At 36.0% G+C, this 21,551-nt stretch overlaps 1 pseudogene; it reads left to right on the top strand.

Annotated features, from left to right (window-relative positions):
* The first annotated feature begins 7,825 nt into the window (after positions 1-7,825).
* LOC145129207 (receptor-like protein EIX2) lies at positions 7,826-13,900 on the top strand (annotated as a pseudogene).
* The last annotated feature ends 7,651 nt before the right edge of the window (positions 13,901-21,551 follow it).

Here is a 21,551-nt window from a genome sequence, read left to right as displayed (position 1 = left end):
ACCGAAACAAGTTCGACGTCAAAGCTGATGAGGGAATTTTTCTTGGCTACTCACTCTCTTCAAAGGCATACAGAGTTTTGAACAAACGTTCTAAACGAATAGAAGAAACATACTATGTAACCTTTGATGATAATTATATGAAGAAAGTTCAAAGAAGCGAAAGTGCCTTGGGGGAAATATTTCCTGAATCAGGACAAGTCTCGGTTCCTATTTCAAACCTATTTGAAGAGTACATAAGGTTATTTGATGAACCAGAGAAGACTGCACACTCAGAGGCGAAAGCAGCAGACAACAAAATTGACAATCTGAAAAAGATCATAGATGAAGCTGAAAAAGAAATGGAAAATAAATCTCCTAAACCGACTGGTGGTCAACCCTCAACTGACTCTCCAAAAAACGGCTCAATGTTCAAAGGGGAGAGTTCATCAGCACCAAAGATAATCGATATGTCTTTCGAGGGGGAGCATCCAACTCCAACACAACCCAATGATAGTCCATTTGAGGGGGAGAATCCTACTCCCACAGAGGATGAAAACTCTAAATCTGACAAGGGTTACAATTCACCATTTGAGGGGGAGAAAGAGCATACAACTGATGAAGATGATCAATCAGAACTTGAAGAAGAAGTAAACGCAGAGTTGGATCCAGCTTATGATCCTAATTACCCTCCTCTAAATAAATGGACTAAGGACCATCCAAAAGCACAAATAATTGGTGATTCATCTGAGAAAGTTCTAACACGTTCTCAATTGAAAGCATAACAAACTGCATTATTCTCTAAGGTTGAATTCTGTATGTTTAACTCGTTTATATCCAAAGTCGAACCGAAGACGGTCAATGTTGCACTTGATCACGCTGATTGGGTACAAGCGATGCAAGATGAACTCCATGAGTTTGAACGTAATCGAGTTTGGAGGTTGATTCCTACTCCAAAGGATGCTTCGGTGGTCGGCTTAAAATGGGTCTTCAGGAATAAATTGGATAAAGAGGGGAACGTCATTCGCAACAAGGCTCGGTTGGTGGTGAAAGGATATTGCCAAGAGGAAGGGATTGATTATGAGGAAACCTTCGCTCTTGTAGCAAGGTTGGAATCAGTTAGAATTTTTCTAGCATATGCTGCTCATAAAAACTTTGAAGTTTTCCAAATGGATGTAAAATGCGCTTTCTTGAATGGAGAACTAGAAGAAACGGTGTATGTTGAGCAACCACCTGGGTTCGTAAATGAGAAATTCCCTGATCATTGCTATGTGTTGGATAAAGCTGTATATGGTTTGAAGCAAGCACCGAGGGCCTGGTATGAAACATTAACTCGCTTTCTGAAAATGTCGAAATTTAAGCAAGGTTCGGTTGACCCAACCTTCTTCCGAAAGAAAGAAGGCGACCATCTTATGATAGTTCAGATTTATGTCTATGACATCATCTTCGGCTCCACGAATCCTAGCTTAACGGCTGAATTCAGGAAGTTGATGGAGACTAAATTTGAAATGAGCGCAATGGGTCCGATTAATTTTTTCCTTGGTTTAAATATTAGACAGGGACCAGAAGGTATATTTATCAACCAGTAGGCCTACACGAAGAACTTGCTAGCAAAATTCGGTATGACGGGAGATTCGAAAGTGAAGGTTCCTATGGCGTTTGGCACAAAGTTAACACTGTCTTTGGAAAAACCTGCTGTTGATGTAACACTTTATCGTCAAATGATAGGGTCCCTTATGTATCTAACGGCTACTAGACCATACATTATGTTCTCTGTTTGTTATTGTGCCAGGTTTCAAGCAAATCCAAGAGAACCTCACATGGTGGCTGTGAAAAATATTTTTCGTTATCTGAAGCGAACCTCTTCTCTCGGTCTTTGGTACCCTGCAAGATCTGGATTTTTTGTTCAAGCCTTTTCTGACGCCGATCTTGGAGGATGTGGTCTGGATCGAAAGAGCACAAATGGTGGATGCCAATTCCTTGACGGTAAACTTGTTAGCTGGCAGTCCAAGAAGCAAACTTGTGTTTCTCTTTCAACAGCCGAAGCTGAGTATATAGCTGCAGCATCCTGTACCTCTCAAGTGATATGGATACATAGCCAACTAAGAGACTATGGGCTTAGTATGAAGAAAATACCTCTCTATTGTGACTCAGAAAGTGCGATAAGGATATGCCACAATCCAGTACAACACTCAAAGACAAATCATATTGCACTAAGATACCATTTTCATCAAGGACCATGTGGAAGATGGGAACGTGGAAGTACTTTTCATTCGGTCCTCTGATCAATTGGCTGACATTTTCACTAAAGCCTTACCAGAAGCAAGCTTCAATAAAATTTTACAAGGTTTGGGAATGATGGAAGCAGAGTCGGTACCGAATCCTCAAATCTCTCTCTAAAAATTAGACAAGCAAAATAGAGCGCACGCTCGGTCTATTTCGGCTCCATAATTTTCGGGAACCGAAATGAACCGAACGCTCGGTCTATTTCGGCTCCATACTTTTCGGGAACCGAAATGAACCGAACGCTCGGTCTATTTCGGCTCCAGAATTTTATGGAACCGAAATGCACCGACCGCTCGGCTTATTTCGCTTCATTCTTTTAAGATTTGGTTTCGGTTGTACATTTTGTTTGTTCTTTTCAGAGTGTTTCGTGTTAACTTCTTTTGTTTGTTTTTCTGTTTTTATTATTTTTCAGAAACCTTCGAAAAATCCAAAAATATTTCTTTTGTTTTTCTGTTTTTATTATTTCTCAGAAACCTTCGAAAAATCCAAAAATATTTCTTTTATGTTTGTTTGTTTTCATTATTTTTCTAAAAAGTTTTTTTTGTTTGGTTTGATTGGTTTGTTTGTGTGGTGTGTATGTATGCCTGTTCTTTTAATTAGGTCTCATATACTTCAGTGCAACATAATTTGGAGCTAAGGCATGTATGATTCTTTTCATTTGAACTAGTTAAGAGTCCCTAGAAGCATGCTGCTGCATGTCGACCGAAGCCTCTACGACTAAGAGTTGGGCCTTAATGATTCGATCTATACCTATCGTTTCTTCCCAATTAGGCTGTTAAAATCCACTCAAGTCAGAGCTACCTTTCTCTTCTCACATGAGTTAAGAGTTTTCTGCTTTTTCACATTTATATAGCAGAGGTACTTTCGGTTCTTTACCCACCTTCCTTACTTTCTCCATCTACTTTCGGTTCACCACTGTAACCCTTGAGACTCTCGGCTTTAACCACCGAGGTTTATGGTTACATAATCTCTGTGTTTATGATCTTAGATACGTACACCACGTGCTGAGTGAAACCCAAAATCCAGCACCAACAATGAATTGACGGTGAATCTTTATGTTCAAGATCTTACTTGTTACCTAATGAAATCTCTTTTTTTTTAGTGGTCTTTTATGAAATTGTCTAACACCAAAGCATTTCTTTCCACAAAGATCCAGTTTGTTTGTGTTTTTGAGATTTCAATGACATCTTTCGTTACAGCAAAATATATCCAACCTACTTGTTCAACAGACCACATCGGTCTCACAAGTACTTCATCCAACGTTCGGTCTTATGTTAAGAATCGACGTTCGGTTGAAGTTAAGCCACCCTTAGCCTATTACATAAAAGAAGCCTTTCGATGTTTCTTTACAAGCACTCGATCGTATTTTCTCGGGAAACCACGCAAGCACTTCAAGTCTCTCTTGACTTTGAACGAAGCGATTCTTGCCCGGAATCATTTGCTTTATGTCTTCAAATAGACATCACTCACATCCTATACACATTTTGCTTTATTTCTTTATCATTTGTCACACTCTTGCACGAAAATTCTATGTGATTTTCCAACATTCTGACTGAGCAACAATGGTTATCCTAAGTTTTTGGAGCGAAGCTGAATTTCAAACGACGAATTGTGGATAAGCTTTTAGGCGCGTGAATTTGAATGGTTCCTAAACCCACGCGTTCTGACGTATACCTAGGAGCAACCAACCTGTCACATCACGCTTTTTCAGGCGACGTTTCAGTGATCGCGTCATTATCTTGACGATTATTTCTCTCTCCTGGCAACGGTATATAAAGGGTTTCTAATATTATTTGTCTTTTACCGGCAACAAATTCTCTCAAAATACAAGGTGATTTGCAAACTGTTCATCTTCTTCCTTAACTCAACAATGGAGACTTCCTCATCTGTTCAAGATCAAACTACATCGTCCTCATTGCTCTTGATCAAGCCAAACCAGAACATGATCATTCATCTCAACCCTTTTCTGTGCGATCCATACATGTTACAAGTGGTTGAATGCTTGAAGTATTCTCCTCTAGTTCTAGCCCTAACACAGGTGGAATCCGTCCCCATGTCACTCCTATTGCAGGTCTACACTACTGCTTCATATGACAAGAACAAGGAGAGGATCTACTTCCAAATCTTCTCTCACAAGGCTTCGATTTCAAAAGGAAGATTTTGTTCACTGTTACAGCTTGCTGTGGATTCGTCTGTCATCTCACCTGACTTCATCACCACCACTCAACTATTCTCGATGCTCTACGAGATGGGCTACACTGATGTTCTTACCACCGTCGCGAAGGTTAAGAAATCATGTCTGTCGCGCCAATGGAATGGATTGCTTACTCTTCTCATCAAGAGTTTGGCGGAAAGGAGTGATGGGTCTGATGGTACCAGCAAGGGTTTTCTGACTATTCTATACGGTCTCTACAATGGGATTAATCTTGACTATGGGTCAATTATCTGGTCTCAAGTGGTGCAAAGCCTCAACACTTCCACGAGGCACTCTGAAATTTCTTGTGGTAGATTCTGGACACTCATCACACGCAGGGCAATTGACTCTTTGCAAATTCCAGTAATGAAGGATACCCTGGTCTCGTCTGTGGCTACTTTTCACACGAAGAAGATCATCTTCTCCGATGCCTCGAAATTCTCTCACATTGGTTCTATTCCTGAGACGATGTACCGATGTGTATCAGCCAAAAGTAATGTCATGGATGAGTACCGTAAGCTTCCTCCCAAGGAACCGAGGCTACTGACTCCTGAACAACAAGCTGCTCTGGATGTTGTGGACAAACCTGCGAACCGAGGAAAAAGGGCTTCTTCCAAGAAAGACACAACCGAGGGTGATTCCTCTAAACCTGACAAGTCTAGGAAGCGAAAGTATGCAAAGGATGATTCATCTAAGCCAAAGAAGATTAAGAAGATGGCGAAGAAGTCAAAGACTCCTTCCCCTTCAAGATCAGCAAACGATGAGGAGGGTGACGAAGAGGACATTCCGCATCATGCATCACCGAGAGGTAACACACCTCCTCAATCACCAACTCCAACCAATCCTCTTAATGATGTTGTTCTCAAAGCATTCATGGATACAGCCCTGCACCAATATACAGAATCCATCGACAAATGTACTACTGCTATGGATGATTCTACTTCTCTATGTAAACGAGCCACATCCGATGTTAAAGATCTCATCCATGACTCCAAGGTTTTTCTTGACTCTTTCAAGGGTCATGCTGATTCAAATGCTGCCAAGATCACAGAGTCCATCGATTCGCTTTCTCAATCCCTTCAAGCCGAGCAGACCAAGTTTGAGATTGTCCGTTCTGACATCTCTGCTGACAACAAGACCTTCTTGTCTTCTATTGACTCTCGGTTCGAAAAGCTCACTGCTGATCTTCTCATGGAAAAGCAACTCAAAGATGATCTTGCTCAACAGACTGCACTAAATGCAGTGCAGCAAGCAGCACTCGCCAAGGCCAAACAAGATATTTCTTTGTTAAAAATAGAACGAGCTGTTTTTCGCAGCTGTGTTGGGGATGTTCTTTCCCAGTTACATAACGTGCTTCAGGCTCATGATCCCATTCTAACGCTTACAATTCGCAATCATTTGACCTCCAAACTTCTTCCCTCACTTGAACTCTTACGCGAAATGAAGGGTGTTTCGGAGAGAATTGTTCCTCCGCAACAAGGGGAGAAGAGAAGCCACAACCTATTTCAATTAAACCGAAGGTCGAAACCGAACCGAAGGATAATGTAGCTTCGGGTTCTAGTATCAAAGAAAAGAAAAAGCATGATGAAGATAACGAAGATCAAGAAACTATTTCTGAGATCCTGAACCGAAAGAAAAGGGATGAGGAGATAGATGAAAATCTTCGAATTGCTAAGGAAGCTGAGGAAAAAGAAAAGAAGAAGAAAGAAGAGGATGATGCATTAAGTTGCAAGAAGATGTTGTTCCCTCCTTGGACTAGGGAGACACTGATCAAAGAAGCTATAGAGTCTCCAAGCACACTCTGGCTGGAACCTGTGACTTCATTTTACTGTGATAATACAAGGGATTCACAGTTTGATATGCCTATAACACGAAAGGCATTCGTTTTTCATTGTTTTGAGCCGACAGTTGAAGTCCCTTCACCCCATCCTCAGGTCGACCGTGAACTTATTGATTTTTATCTCGAGTTCAGTCAGCCTCAGTATCTGACCTGGAGTGCTCAGAAAATTACTACGGTCAAGGTGCTGAAACCATCGCCTGCAGGGAAGTTTGTTAATGTCTCTTTCAGGATAAACTGAGGTTCAAATAACTCGGTTTCTATCATCTCCCTGGCAGATCTTCCTAACTTGAATCCTCATGATTGGATTCTGCTCTTCAATATTTTGCTCACTAATGCGACAGAGTATGAACCAATCTTAGGACATCTGAAAAGGATGTTAGCCTCTTATATCCACGAAGTTGCAAAGATGGATCAAGAAGTGGCGAATGTCATGAGGAAGAAACCAACGGTGAAGCCTACTGCAAAGCCAGGAGATGTCAACAAAATGACTCTCGGTCAAATTGACTCTGCTCACCTCACAGTGATGTTTACAAGACCCAAAGGTGAAAGATTCTTGTTTGCTCTGGTGGACAAACATTTGTTCTCTACTGACTGCCTAGAACACATCATCAATATCATTCATCGGTGCAAGGCGAATTCCGAGTCTGATAAGAAGAACTTCACAGACATGCTCCGGTGGTACATCACTTTTAGACAAACTCTTTTGGCCATCATACTGAGCGTGTTCAAGACTATCAAGAAGTCTGCTGCAGATCAACCGAAGTGAGCTCTCGGCTCCATTGACGCAAAGGGGGAGATTGTTGGGTATTATGTGTTGCGTCATGGGCTATTCTTTTGTATATCCGGTTTGGGCCTATCCAACCGTGATTATAGATTAGGGTTACGTATTTATATATATATATATATATATATATATATATATATATATATATATATATATTTCATGTGGAAAAGGGATTGTAAGCATTGGAGCATACCTTGGGGCAAGTTTGACCGGTTCACAAATCTGACCATTTCATCTTTCGTCAAGTTTTTATATTATTTTTATCATACTAGTTAGATCTGTTGGAATAAATCCAACCCATTTTCAAGTTAATGGGTATGGGTTTAATACTTGAATTACTTCTAATAATATCTTAATTTCTTTTAGAAGAGTAAATTACTTTCTAAAAGATAAGATGAAATTTTGAAATTATAATTATAATTATCTTTTGTAGGCTTTCACAGATCAAGCTTGCTAAGTCAAATACCACAAAGAAACTTATTTTATTGTAGTTAGTTTCGTAAAGCATTAAACATCAAAATCAAGTTTCTAATTTAGAACACTATTATTTAAGATATTCAATTATTCATAAACAATCTTTTAATTCCTTGAAAATGGAAATGCGTTTTGGCACTCATTGTTTTGTATTCTCTCCATTGACTTCCATGTCAATAAGTTGTTCTTTAATTATGGTCTTCATGCACTAGTTTTTGGACCTAACAATCCATTTTTCCACTTCAATATTTCTAAAAACTAAGGGTAGATAATGGAGAATCATAAGGGTTTAGGGCTCCATCTCATTTTCATAACTATTTGTTTGGTTGCAACCACATATACTTGTTTGGGTGTTGAAAATATTAGTGTCATTTGCTCTAAGCAAGAGCGAATTGCTCTTCTCAACTTCAAACAAAGCATCAAAGATCCTTCGGGAATGTTGTCATCATGGGTTTGCAATAACTGTTGCACGTGGAAAAGAATCCGTTGTGACCATATCACTGGAAATGTAGAAAGTATCCCTCTCGAAGGAGACCACTCTTTTTTTTATGGCAACTCCTTCTTATTTGGTAATGAGGTGAATCCTTCTTTGGCTGAGTTGAAGCACCTCAAATACTTGGACTTGAGTGGGAATGATTTTGGAGGAAGCCGGATCCCTAACTTCATCGGATCCTTCAAATAGTTGGCCTACCTCAATCTCTCGTATGCTGGTTTTAATGGTATCATTCCTCCTCACGTTGGAAATCTTACTAATTTAAACGTTCTAGATCTCAGTTGGAATGAAGTGTTGATGGAAGATGATATGACATGGACTTTTGGCCTTTTGTCACTCGAGCATCTCAACTTGAATTATTTGGATCTTAGCGGAGCACAAAATTGGGATATGATGCTTTACATGATTCCTTCATTAAAAGAGTTAAGTTTGTCATCATGTAAACTTTCCAAGATTGATCATTCTCATTCTCTTAATTCGAGTAGAATAATTCCAAACATCAAACATCTAGATCTTAGCTTCAATTATTACGAAGGTCCACTCCCTGGATTTTTTCAAAACATGACATCCCTCACATTTCTTGATCTTTCAACCTTTAATCTAAGTTTTACAGGGAGTTTTACAAACTTGCTAAACATGATTCCTTCTGTATCAGTTGCATTTGACATATTGTGGGCTCGACAAGATATATTTATCTCCCCCTCATCTTAATTTAAGTACCCTTTCTAACATCCAACACATGGATCTTAGTGGAAATTCAATTGAAGGCATATTTCCATCTTATTTAACAAACATGAGTTCCCTAAGAGTCCTTGACCTTTCAGGAAATTCGTTGACTTCATTGGTTCCTAACATGCCTAATCTTCTAGAGCTTGATCTATCGCACAACAGATTGACAGGTCCAATTCCTGAATCTGTGAGAAGATTAAGATCTTTACTAGTGTTAGATGTATTTGACAACATGTTAACAGGCCCATTCCAACATTTGTTGGAAACCTTGTAAAACTTGACCTTTCTTTGAATCAATTAAATGGTCCTATCCCAACATCTCTAGGGAGTCTTGTTTCATTACAAGAAATTTTGATGTCTTCCAAATTGTTAAATGGGACTATTCCCGTTTCTTTTGGGCAACTTTCCAAACTCCATTCTCTAGATATCTCATACAATTCTTTTGAAGGAGTAGTTTCTAAAGCCCATTTTGCTAACCTTTCGATGTTGAAGAACTTGGATACTTCTTACAACTCTAAGTTTACATTCAATGTTTCACGTGAGTGGATACCTCCATTCCAATTACTATCTCTCCATCTCAGTTCTTGCAATATCTTAAATGGGTTTCCTCAATGGCTTCAAAATCAAAGGAATCTTGAGGCATTAATGTTGTCAAATGCTACAATTTCGAGAACCCTTCCCACGTGGTTGCAGAAGATGCCCATCATTCCTCTCATAGATCTCTCTCACAACAAACTAAGTGGACCTCTTACAAACCTTCCGAATGGGGGAAATTCTGATGTGTCTACGAGAAGATTTACCTCGGGAATATTTCTTCAAAATAACATTTTCAATGACTCGTTTCCAATGTCATTATGTAGAAGGTCATATTTGGAATTACTTGATCTTTCAAGAAATAGGTTAGGTGGGAAAATTCCTAAGTGTCTTGCGAATCTGGAATGGTTTGGTACCATGATATTTAGCTCAAATCAGTTATCTGGTGTGTTTCCAAGTTCAATAGCTCTTAATTGTTCAGTATTAATTCGGTTAAATTTGAATGACAATAAATTTAGTGGTGAACTTCTTCGAGCTTTGGGGAATTTACAATCATTAGTGGTATTAGATTTGGGTGATAATCAATTCTCTGGAAATATACCCGAGTCGATAGGAGAAAATCTTACATCATTGTTAGTTTTGAGGTTGCATAAAAATAACCTAACCGGAAGAATTCCTCAATCACTATGCAAAATTTCAAAACTTCATATTTTGGATGTTGCATACAACAACTTAATGGGAAGCATCCCACGTTGTCTTGGAGAGTTAAATGGCATGGTTAAGGGAAGTGGGGTACTGGTGGATACCATTGATGATATCGATGATGATCAAAATGTGATTCAGAGCACGAAAGGTGTTGATCTTGAATATACAACAACTTTGAAATTGGTTTACAACATGGACCTTTCAAGCAATAGACTTTTTGGAGAAATACATGTTGAGATAACTGCACTTTCTATGTTGATGAGTCTCAATTTGTCTAATAATCTTCTCAGTGGGGGTATTCCAGACAATATTGGAAATATGACGAATTTAGAATCTCTAGATTTCTCAAATAATGATTTGATTGGGATGATCCCTCCAAGCATGGTTGCTTTGAACTTTTTGAGCCATTTGAATTTGTCGAACAACAATTTGTCGGGACAAATTCCAACAGGAAATCAGTTGCAGGCACTTACTGATCCATCAATATATCTTGGGAACAAAGATCTTTGTGGATTTCCATTGATAAAGAATTGCTCCAAGCATGAGGAAGACCCAACAATAGTTTATAAGGAGCCTACGAAGGTATGGTTGTTCTATGTGGACATAATGAGTGGTTTTGCAACCATTGGCGGAATTACTTGGTTGGTAGGGGTAGCACGTGCTACCCCTCAATTAATCCCTAGAAATGTAAAAAAAAAAGTTATATACATAAATGTAATACTCTTAGATACAACTTCAAGCACCAACATCCAATTACATTTAAAGCAAAGTCCAATAGCCCACTAATTGGTAAACATGGCCCATTTATATGTGAATGTTTTATGTAATTATTTATGTACAATTTAACTTATGACATCAAGGAAAAAAAATAAAATTGTTCTGAGTTCTCATCATCTCCTACGCCCTTGCTTGACGACAACTTCTTAGTTTCAATTTGGCTTTCTTCTCCCACAGTCACACTTGCGCATTTAAGGACTCATGAAACAAGTAATATTTAATTTTTCATCTTTAATATTTTATAATTTTGCTTAATTTAGTTGTCAATTTGAAAACCTAATTAGTCAATTAGTTGTTCACTTGTGTTAGGTTTATATTTTCAATTATGAATTTTAAATACTTAATTGTGTTTATAGGGTTTGATTGGAAATTTTTTTAAAAGGGCATTGGATGTTGGTAGTAGTGATGAAAGTGGTAGAGGGAAAAGACCTCAACCTCAACCTCAACCACAACCACAACCACAACCACAACCACAACCACCAAGTTTTGATATTAATAATCTTCCTTCGGACCCTGCGGACAGACCAAGAATTACATCATATCATCCAAATCAAAGGGATGAAATAAGGAGAATATATTGGATTAAAGGACCTTCTCAACCAAAAGGTCATGATTTTCCATCAATAAAAATTGGTGATAAGAATAGACGTTTTGTAAAGGAATGGTTTGATGAAATTAATTGGTTAGAGTATAGCACAAAAGAAAACAAAGCTTATTGTTTATGTTGTTACTTGTTTGGAGACATTGTGGGGCAACAAGGGGGAGAGATGTATTTGTGACGGGAGGCTTTGACACTTTGAGTAAAAAGAAATCATTGAAAGATCATGAGGGTAAAGTTGATAGTCATCACAACAAAGCAAAACAAAAGTGTGAAAATCTAGTAAAGAAAAACCAATCTATTAGTGAAGTTTTCCATAAGCAACCCGAAGTTGAAGCGAGTAACTATCAAATTCGATTACGTGCTACAATTGATACTTGTAGATTTTTATTGAAAAATACGTTACCATTTCGTGGTCATGATGAGTCAGATGGCTCTCTTTCTAAGGGTCTTTTCATTGAACAATTATCATTCCTTCAGGACCATAATGAAAGCATTTATAATGTTACTTTACAAAATGCTCCAAAAATGAAAAATTGACGTCTCCGAAGATTCAAAAAGAAATTGTTCAATGCTTTTCAAAAGAGATAATAACGTCCATTTGTGAAGAAATTGGTAAGGATGTGTTTGCTATATTAGTAGACGAGTCTAGTGATGTATCAAAAAAGGAACAAATGGCTATGGTTTTGCGATATGTTAATATCCTTGGAATTGTGAAGGAAAGATTTGTTGGAGTTGTGTACGTGAAGGATACATCTTCTTTAACTCTAAAAGAACCATTGATTCGGTATTTACCAACAATAACTTGAGTATATCTTAGGTGCGAAATCATGAATTCCTTTATTAGTATTTGAATTTTATCTATTTAATTTCTTATTTATATTATATATAATTTTTTTTAAATAGGTAAGAGGACAAGGATATGATGGAGCAAGTAATATGCGGGGTGCATTTAACGGTTTGAAAGCATTGATATTGAAAGATAACCCTTCGGCATATTATGTACATTTTTTTGCACACCAACTTCAGTTAGTGGTTGTGGTTGTAGCAAAGAACCATGATGGTGCTGAAGATTTCTTTGAGCAATTAGCTTTGGTGGGTAATTTGGTGTGTGCTTCTTGTAAAAGAAAAGATATCGTACTGGAGAGTTATAAGGAAAGGGCTCAAAAAGAAATTGGTAATGGTGAAATTGACACTGGAAGAGGTTTAAATCAAGAGATTTCTCTTGTTCGAGCTGGAGATACAAGATGGAGTTCACATTATAAAACAATAACAAGTTTGAAGAATCTGTTTCCGGAGGTAGTCAAGGTTCTTAATTATGTTGAAGAGGAGGGATATAGTTTACATAACCAAAATCAAGCGTACGGTATTTTGTCATATTTCAAGACGCTTGATTTTGTGTTTTATTTACACTTGATGTTGGAGATTTTTGGTCTCACAGATACATTGTCAAGACATCTTCAAAGAAAGGATCAAGATATTTTGGAAGCGGCTTCTTTGGTGAAAGTGACAATGAAAACACTAAAAGCTTTAAGAAATAACGGATTTCCTTCAATATTGGAGAAGGTATTTTCTTTTTGTCAGAAACATAAAATTAAAATTATGGAAATGTCTGAATGTTATGTTACTCCAAGAAACCGTAGGACCAAGATTACTAATCAACATCACTTTGAAGTTGATATTTTTAACACGGTTTTAGATATGCAAATTCAAGAGTTTGGGAACCGTTTTAGTGAAGTGAGCACCGATTTGCTAGAATACATGTCGGCTTTGAGTCCTTGTAATTCATTTTCTATGTTTGACAAATCAAAGTTGGTGAAGCTAAGTGAGTTGTACAAAACGGATTTTACTGCTTTGGAAAGGGTGTATCTTGATGGTCAACTTGAAACCTATTATCACTCTTTGATTGATGATGAGAGATTTGCTAATTTGAAGGGCATTGCGGACCTTTTTCGTTTGATGGTGGATACTGGAAAACATCGTTCTTTTCCTTTGGTTTATAGGTTATTAAAGTTGACTTTGGTTTTGCCCGTCGCAACTGCAACGGTTGAAAGATGTTTTTCCGCAATGAAGCTCTTGAAAACCGACTTGCGTAATAAAATAGGTGATGCTTTTATGAATGATGCTGTGATTTGTAGTGTAGAAAAAGAAGCACTTGTGGATGTTAAGATTGAACAAGTGATGGAGCGCTTTCAAAAAATGGGTAAGCGAAGAGGTCAACTTTGAAATGTAAGACTTTTGTGGTAGTTTGTTATTTCTATTAAAATTGTAATTTTTATACAGTTATTTTATTATCTTTTATCGGGAATTTTATTTTGTGCTACCCCTTGCAAATATTTTTGGTTCAGCCACTGTTTGCAACAGGATTTTTGGGTGTTATTGGAGTTTTGTTTTTCAAGAAGAAATGGAGACCGAAGCTTTTCATGTTTGTTGAGGAAACCATAGACAAGATTTACGTTGTAGTTGTGGTAAGAGTTGCCAAGATGAAGAGAGGACGAGAAACGATATAGATTCTCTTGAATGTAAGTGATTCTTGAATATATGTTATCAATGACTATTTTGCTTTTTTAATACTGGTGTTGTGTTTATTTATAAGACTATTTGGATTTTATATGTGTATGACATTTGTGTCTTATATGGATTTTCTATGTGTATGACATTTGTAATCAGCCCCGGCCCAATACATGGGCGAAATGGGCTTAGACCCAGGGCAGCAAATTTTAGAGGCATCATTTTAATCCAATAAGTGATACTATCTATAGTTGGCCCAAATAATTTAGTCCATACGAAGGTTACTGATTTCCGTGAGTATTTGTCGACATATTACAAATACATCGAACAGTTGGAGGCAAAGCGCAATGGGCGCGAAGAATTAATAATTGAAGCTATGAACACCTTGAGAGATGTAATCGACCCCTAGAAAAACTCACACCGTAGAAGATCGAGGAGTCGACTGCTTCTCTAAATCGATGAATCCTTATTTCCAAATCTATCTTCTATTTATTCTATTCTCTTGATTCCAGATTTGGCGATTTGTATGAATTGGAGTTCGAACCGAGATCGTTAATCTCGTATTTCTGATTTCTATTTTTTATTACAATTCTGATTCAGTTTGGAGTTTGACTGTTCAAAGCTGGAGACTCTGGGTACGTCTGCTCAAAGCGTTTAGCTAAGCAGACATTTATTTGTTCTATTATCCTATTTCTAATTCTCTATTTTATCACTGTTCTCATATTTTTGTTTTGATTTCAAAAGTCAAGAGTTTACCTATTACAGTTCCGATTTCTGATTCCTTGAATCTGTGCTGAATTTTGATAGTTCATAGTTTCGATTATCCTATTTGAGTTCAAAATCAGGAGTTAAATGAGGCATGATTTTGTGGTTTGTTTCATGTATAATTTTGTGGTTTTATGTATAAATTTCTAGAGTTATTTTCTGAAATTTTATGTTTTATTTCTATGATTTTTTGTTGTTCTGAACTTTTGATCGGTTTTAATATCCGGAGGCAGCAGCCAGGAAAAGTAGATTACTTCTTATTTTTTATTCCATGACTATTTGTTGAGGGTGTCCTTTTTTGCTCAACTTTTTTTAACATTCTATCTCTAAAGAGTTATCTAATTACCCCAAGTTTGGTTTTTTGCAAAAAAAAATTCCACAATCTTCCTTCCATTCGTCATTTGTAAATATCAATTTTTAGTTGTATTATAATTCCAATTTTGTGTCGCATAGTGATTCCTAATTGGTTTTTACTCTCTTTTTGGTTAACTGATTTTAGTATTGCTAATTTTGTTTTTACTTTTCAATATCTATGTTTTTCATTTTTTAAAAGTCACTCTTAGGTATAGTGTTTATGATTTATTTGTAAAGAAGGATTATAGTATTTGTACAATGGAGTTTGCAATGCTGTATATGACTGCTTGGATTTTGTTGATTGTGTTTGTTTTTGTAGCATGAAATAAGTGTTTATATCTATAATGCACAGACATTTAAAAGAGATAGAAGGGTTTGGCAATTTTTAGTATTAAAAGTTATTTTTAGCTGAGTGTCAAATATGATAGAGTAGTTAATATTTTTGTTTCAAAAATGCGGTAAGGCATGGATTTAAGTGAAGTTTGTATATGTTAATTTGTGTAAATATGCTTCTTTTAAATAAAAGGATGTGTTATATACTTATATTGTTGCTTTTTAAATTATTTTTCTCGTAAAGGTTTAAATTTGAACAACGCCATAAAAATGGGGCATTATTATAATTTTTTGCCCATGGCATTAAATACCATTGGACCGCCCCTGTTTGTAATATGGATGTTTAAATGTGTCAATATTGAATAGTAAGACGCATGTAATCGACTCATTATTTATTTCTTCACTAGGTGTGAGACCCGTATATTATACGGGTTTATTAAAAATAAAAATTTAATATCAATATATAAACATGAAATATTTTAGAAAGTAATACTTATATAACAGAATGTAATGTTTTGGAACATTTGTAAAAGAAATTAAATCGTTTAGAGTATTTATGAGAATTTATTATCAAATAAATATTTACAAAAGAAATTAAATTGTTTGAAGTATTTATGAAAATTTATTATCAAATTAATAGGATGATTTTATTTCCTTATAGAACCATTACAATTTTATGGAATTTTATTTTAAGAAAATAGAAATCTCTAAAGAATGACAAGTGAAAATAAAAATTCTAAAACTCTCATAAAATGACAAGTGTCAAAATGAAGAAGAAGATTACATGTGGCAAAAAAAAAAACTTTCATTTATTAGATATGATTTCTCATTTTTTAGTTTTTAATGTGACGAATAAGTAAGCGTATAACAACCTCCTAAATTGCTTTGTTATGTAGTTTGGATTATTATTGTAATCATTTTACTGTGTTTGTGGGTCAACCTAACCAGATCCAATTCAATGTGAAGTAAATATTACTATTTTGACCCAAACCCGTTTTGACGAATTTCACAACCACCCATTTAAGTTTCATGTGCATTCTTTTAGCTTCTATATATTCATTCGGTCATTTCAAATCCAATATAGAACCATGGATTTTCAGTATTTTTTTTCTAAATTTTGTTCTTGGAAAAAAGTTGATCATCTTCCAAAGAAAAGTATCCACAGCCTTTTGTTTAGTCATATACAAGAAACTTCATTCAATTTCTATGTATTATAAATTGCACAAATTTCAAGGTCAATATTCTTTTGTTCTAGTTTGGGCATCCATATAACCTTCATAGTCCGTGATATATAATTATTTAGAGTTGCAAAATTTGAAAAGAATAAAATGAAGACTTGGATTGATAGTGTGACAGTTTAGCCTGTGGACTTGAATGTTATAGTTTGATTAATGTGGTCCACTTTAGCCATTTCTTTGTAGTTCTATTAACAGAATAAGATTACTACGGAATTGAATTCTGCAGAAATTGGAATCCAATTCCGTTCTACTCTAACTTTGGAGTAAATTTATAACTGAATCACTTCCCTTGGAATTCACATAATGCATGACTGACAGGATTTCAACTTTCCAGATGGAATTCAATTCCAATAATCCCTCACCCTTTTAAAAGACTGAAATACCCTGCCATCTGACACTTTTCATCTACTGCCTTTTAAGTAAGAATCAGGTAGACAACTAATAACATTTTCTAGATTTGTGGTTGCATGAAAAGTCGGAACCTTTGAGTGTTTCTGTTTTTTCTCATTTTTCTTCTTGATTTTTTTATCATTATTTTCTTTCATCTTGTGATTCGCCTTTGTTACTTGACCGTTTGATATAGATATCGAATGGGATTTTCTCTGGTTCTTGAATATTTAATCATTTAAATTTTTTTTATCGAGCTTGTTTTCTTTGAATGATGACATGACATACGTGTGAGAACAAGATCGAGGGTCGTTTTTACCCTCTCGAGGGATGTGAAAAAAATCCCCAACAATTGTCTGTCATAATATTTACTAGCTGTGACACTGTATTACATGGGTTAATTTAAAAAAAAATAAATATAAAAGTCAAAATATTTGAGATCTTTGGATTTATAAAAAAAATAAGAAAAATGATGAAATTATTATAATTGAGATGTTTTTTATCTTTTAAATTTAAACAAATAATTTAAATAAAAAAGAAACTAATGAGCTTTAATTTTAGGATTTTTGAAATTAAAAGGTAAATTTATTAATGGAATTGATATCCATTTATTACTACATTTATTGTTATTGTTACATTATAATATTATGTGAAATTTAGTAAAACAGAAAACTCATAAAATGACATGTGGAAAAAAAAATTAATTCAAAATAACCACAATATATGACATTTGGCAAATTGAGAGTGTGACAAATGGCAAAAAAACTTTCATTTATTAGAAACGATTTAAAGGTTAATGTTATAGATACGTAACAAACAATCTTTTTGTTTTTTTTTTCATAGCACCATTTATAATTTGATATAACCAATTACCATCAAAAGGTACCCAATTAAAGCTTTTTATCACAAAATATACTTGTTTTTATGGTTTTAATGGTGTTTTATAAACCTATCTATGATATTTTTTAAATAATATTGTTTTACAAAAAAGAAAAAAGAACATAATTTGTTATTTCATTTATGGCATTAATTCTATTTTATCTACCACATGCCTATTATAATATTTTTTGTAAAATAATCTACTATAATAAATAAAAAGATTTCTTATATTTGTCACTTTCTAAAGCTAAAGGGAATGGTAACACTCTCAGCACTCTACCACGTCAGATTTTGTTAAACCACGTAAGCATTTGTTATCAAACCTTAGCTCCTTGTAAAAGATAGGGAGTGGTTTGTAAAACAATTTAATTAGAATTGAGTTTGGAAAAAAAAAAGGAAAAATGAAAAACAAATTAAGCCAACCAATCAAAGCCCACCCTCCCTCCTTCTCTCTCTTCTCGTTACCAGACTAACGAGACCAAGCTTAGCAAGCCTTTTAACATTTTAATGGGAGTGATGTAGCATCTTTAGCTAGTGTTTTGGCAAGAGGGGTGACGAGGCTACTCCCTCAAGCCTAATGCGTTTTAACATATGTAGTTTTGTGGTTAATTCTTAGAAATTAAATTTCACTTGTCATTTTGTGATAATTTTCAATTTTATTAATTAAGTATTCTGAATTTTAGGTTATAGAAAGGAGAGAATTACTAATTTAGTCATTTTCCCTAATTACCTATCCCAAATAGCCAAAAAAAAAAAAAAAAACTTTAGCCAAAAATAGCCCACGAAAGAGTAGTCCGGCCATAGTTGACTACAATCAACTCTCGTTGACTACGATCAACGCTTGTTGAATACTATTTTAGGGCAATGGATTTCTCTTTCGTGGCCAGTCTACTCTTTTATGGCTCATTGACCCATATTATATAATGCATTATTTTTCAGCTTAGATTACTTTTTGCTCATTTTTTCTTCCATTGTCTACTATTTTCTCTCAATTGATCACCCGAAGAACAACAAGGTACGTCTACTTTTTATCGAAATTTTACCATATTCTTAATTAGGAGTACTTTTGGTATACGGGGATAACTTTTTTTTTTTTAAAACCGAAAAAAAATAAAACCGTATGCTTCATACGAAACCTACGCATTGTGGACTTGTACATCATAGGTTTCGTATGAACACTATGGATTTTGTTTTGTTTTTTATTTTTTAAAATAATGGTTGTAACATGTAACAAATTGTATATATGCTATAAATCTGTGATTTTTTTTTTCAAAAATTAAAAAAAAAATTATCGAAACCGGAGGTTTTTTGGTAACCTACGGTGTACAATCGATTAATGCACAGTTTGTGCATTAAAAGGTTGTACACCATAGGTTTCCTTAAACCTCCGGTTTATTTGTTTTTTTTTCGGTTTTTTTAAAAGGTTATAACCTATAAAAAATTGTATATATTGTTGATTCCGTGATTTATTTTCGAAAAAAAATACTGAAACCGTAGGTTTTTTGGAAACCTACGGTGTACAATCACTTAATGCACAGTTTGTGCATTAAATAGTTGTACACCGCAGGTTTCCTTAAACGTACGGTTTTTTTTAATATTTTTTCTTTTTTTCTAAAAAAAATGGTTCTACGAAATCTTAACAATTGTATATATGTTATGATTCCATGTTTCCATTTTGTGATAAAGTATGTTATTGTCACACCATTTTCAAAGTACAATGCTATATTTGGTATACTATTAGTTTAGAAAATACGAAAAATGTTGTCAATTAATTTTCTTTGGTTTTTTATACAAACTAAATAGAATATATGAAATGATTAAGTCTTATATTGTGTGCTTTCTCTATTTGTTTATCACTTTTTTTCTTTTATAAAACTTTATTTAACCTTAATGTTTATTTAATTTTATAGCTTCCAAACAAAAGGATGATGGGTAACATATTGGTCAAAGCTTCATATCATAAGTTACATGAGGTTTTGAGTGGTTTAAACCGATCAGTGCGAGAGATTTTTTTCAACAAATAGCTTCGGTTACTTTTTGGACCTACCAGCTCAGTCTGGGGACGGACTTCTTATTCATGGGTTGTTAGTGCATATGTTGCACCATACTGCTAAAATAGATGCGGCTGAGCATCTACATTTTAAGTTTTCTGTAACATCCTGATTTTCGAGGTATAACATTTCTATATGCAAGTATGAGTTTCTTGGGTGACTCGACGAGTTGGTGCCCCAACTCATCGAGTAGGGTCGCGAGTTGGTGACGTGTTAAATGGATGGACTCGACGAGTCGGGTATCTGACTCGCCGAGTCAGCGCTATGGAGGAAAACCCTAATTGTCCGGGTTTGTGACCTATTTAAAGGCTCTTATGGCCTTCATTTGCGGCCACACTTTCCCTTGAGAGACCCTATTTGATCCAGAGAGCATAGAGAGAAGGAGGGGGCTAATTTCATCATCTTGGTGCATTCTTGCTAGGAAGAAGGAGGTTGTTCAAGCAAGATCGACTTGAGGGGCTCAGATCTGCTGCTATTCCATTCAAGGCTGTTGTTTAAGTTATAAATATATACCTATTTTCGTATGGTTAGTAGATCTCATGAATTTAGGGTTTCTTCACCCTCTTTTAAGTTGAGTTATGAAGTATGTTAAGTCCTTTTGAGGCTTAGACATCAGATCTGGACCTTGAGAGGTCCAGAGAGTCCCATGATCCCAGCTTTATGCAGTCACATAAGAGTATTGAGCCTAAAACATCATTAAGAGGGTCATTTTGTCAAATAGAGCTAGATATGTGATGCATGAGCATAAAGGTTGGACCTTTACGTGACTTTTAGATGCTAGGAGGTTGGATCTATAAGCTAGAGTCACAGATCTGACCTCAGGTGGCTGAATGAGAAATCCGATAGAGCCAACTCGTCGAGTCCATGGGATGACTCGACGAGTCGTAGCGGGTGTGACCTAGTAGCCTGGGCCAGTGTTAACTCATCGAGTTGGGAGTCAACTCAGTGAGCTGAATGAACCCTAGGAAGAACGTGGAGAATACGAGTGGACTCAGCGAGTCACAGGTGTGCACTCGGCGTGTCAGGTCAATCTTGGCTGTTGACTCGGTCTGGCTTTCTATTGACTTCCTAGGTGAGTCTATAAGGGGCAGGAGGGACCAAGGAGGGGTAAAATAGACTTTTACCCATCCCGAGGGTAAAAAGGGGGAAGGAGGACTTAAGGAGTAAATGAGTAATAAGGCGAATAATGATCGAGATGCTTGTCTAATGTGTAGGCGGAGGCTAGTCCAGGATTTTCGAGTGCTGTCTATTACCTACTAGCCATCAGGTGAGTCTTCTCACTATACTTTACCTAGAGTGGTAATTATGTGTGACCAGAGGGTCTTATGTGCTTGCCTGAGTTATGCATTTTATGTGTGATATGTGTTGTGTGCTATATTATGTGATATTTAGACCGGACCGGAGGGTCCAACGAACTGTGCTATATTATGACCGGACCGGAGGGTCCAACGAACTATGAGACCGGAGGGTCCTCACTTAGATCGGACCGGAGGGTTCTCACCCAGACCGGACCAGAGGGTCCAACGAGCCATGGGACTGGAGGGTCTCACTGAGACACATCGGACCGGAGGGTCCTACAGAGTTATAGCCTCGAGTGGCTAATATGTGTATGTGGTATTTTGGGGAACTCACTAAGCTTCATG

This window comes from Lactuca virosa, chromosome 8, assembly GCF_052849685.1.
Source record: "Lactuca virosa cultivar CGN04683 chromosome 8, Lactuca_virosa_CGN04683_v6, whole genome shotgun sequence".
NCBI classification, from domain to species: domain Eukaryota; kingdom Viridiplantae; phylum Streptophyta; class Magnoliopsida; order Asterales; family Asteraceae; genus Lactuca; species Lactuca virosa.
This window is presented reverse-complemented; position numbering and strand designations above follow the sequence as displayed.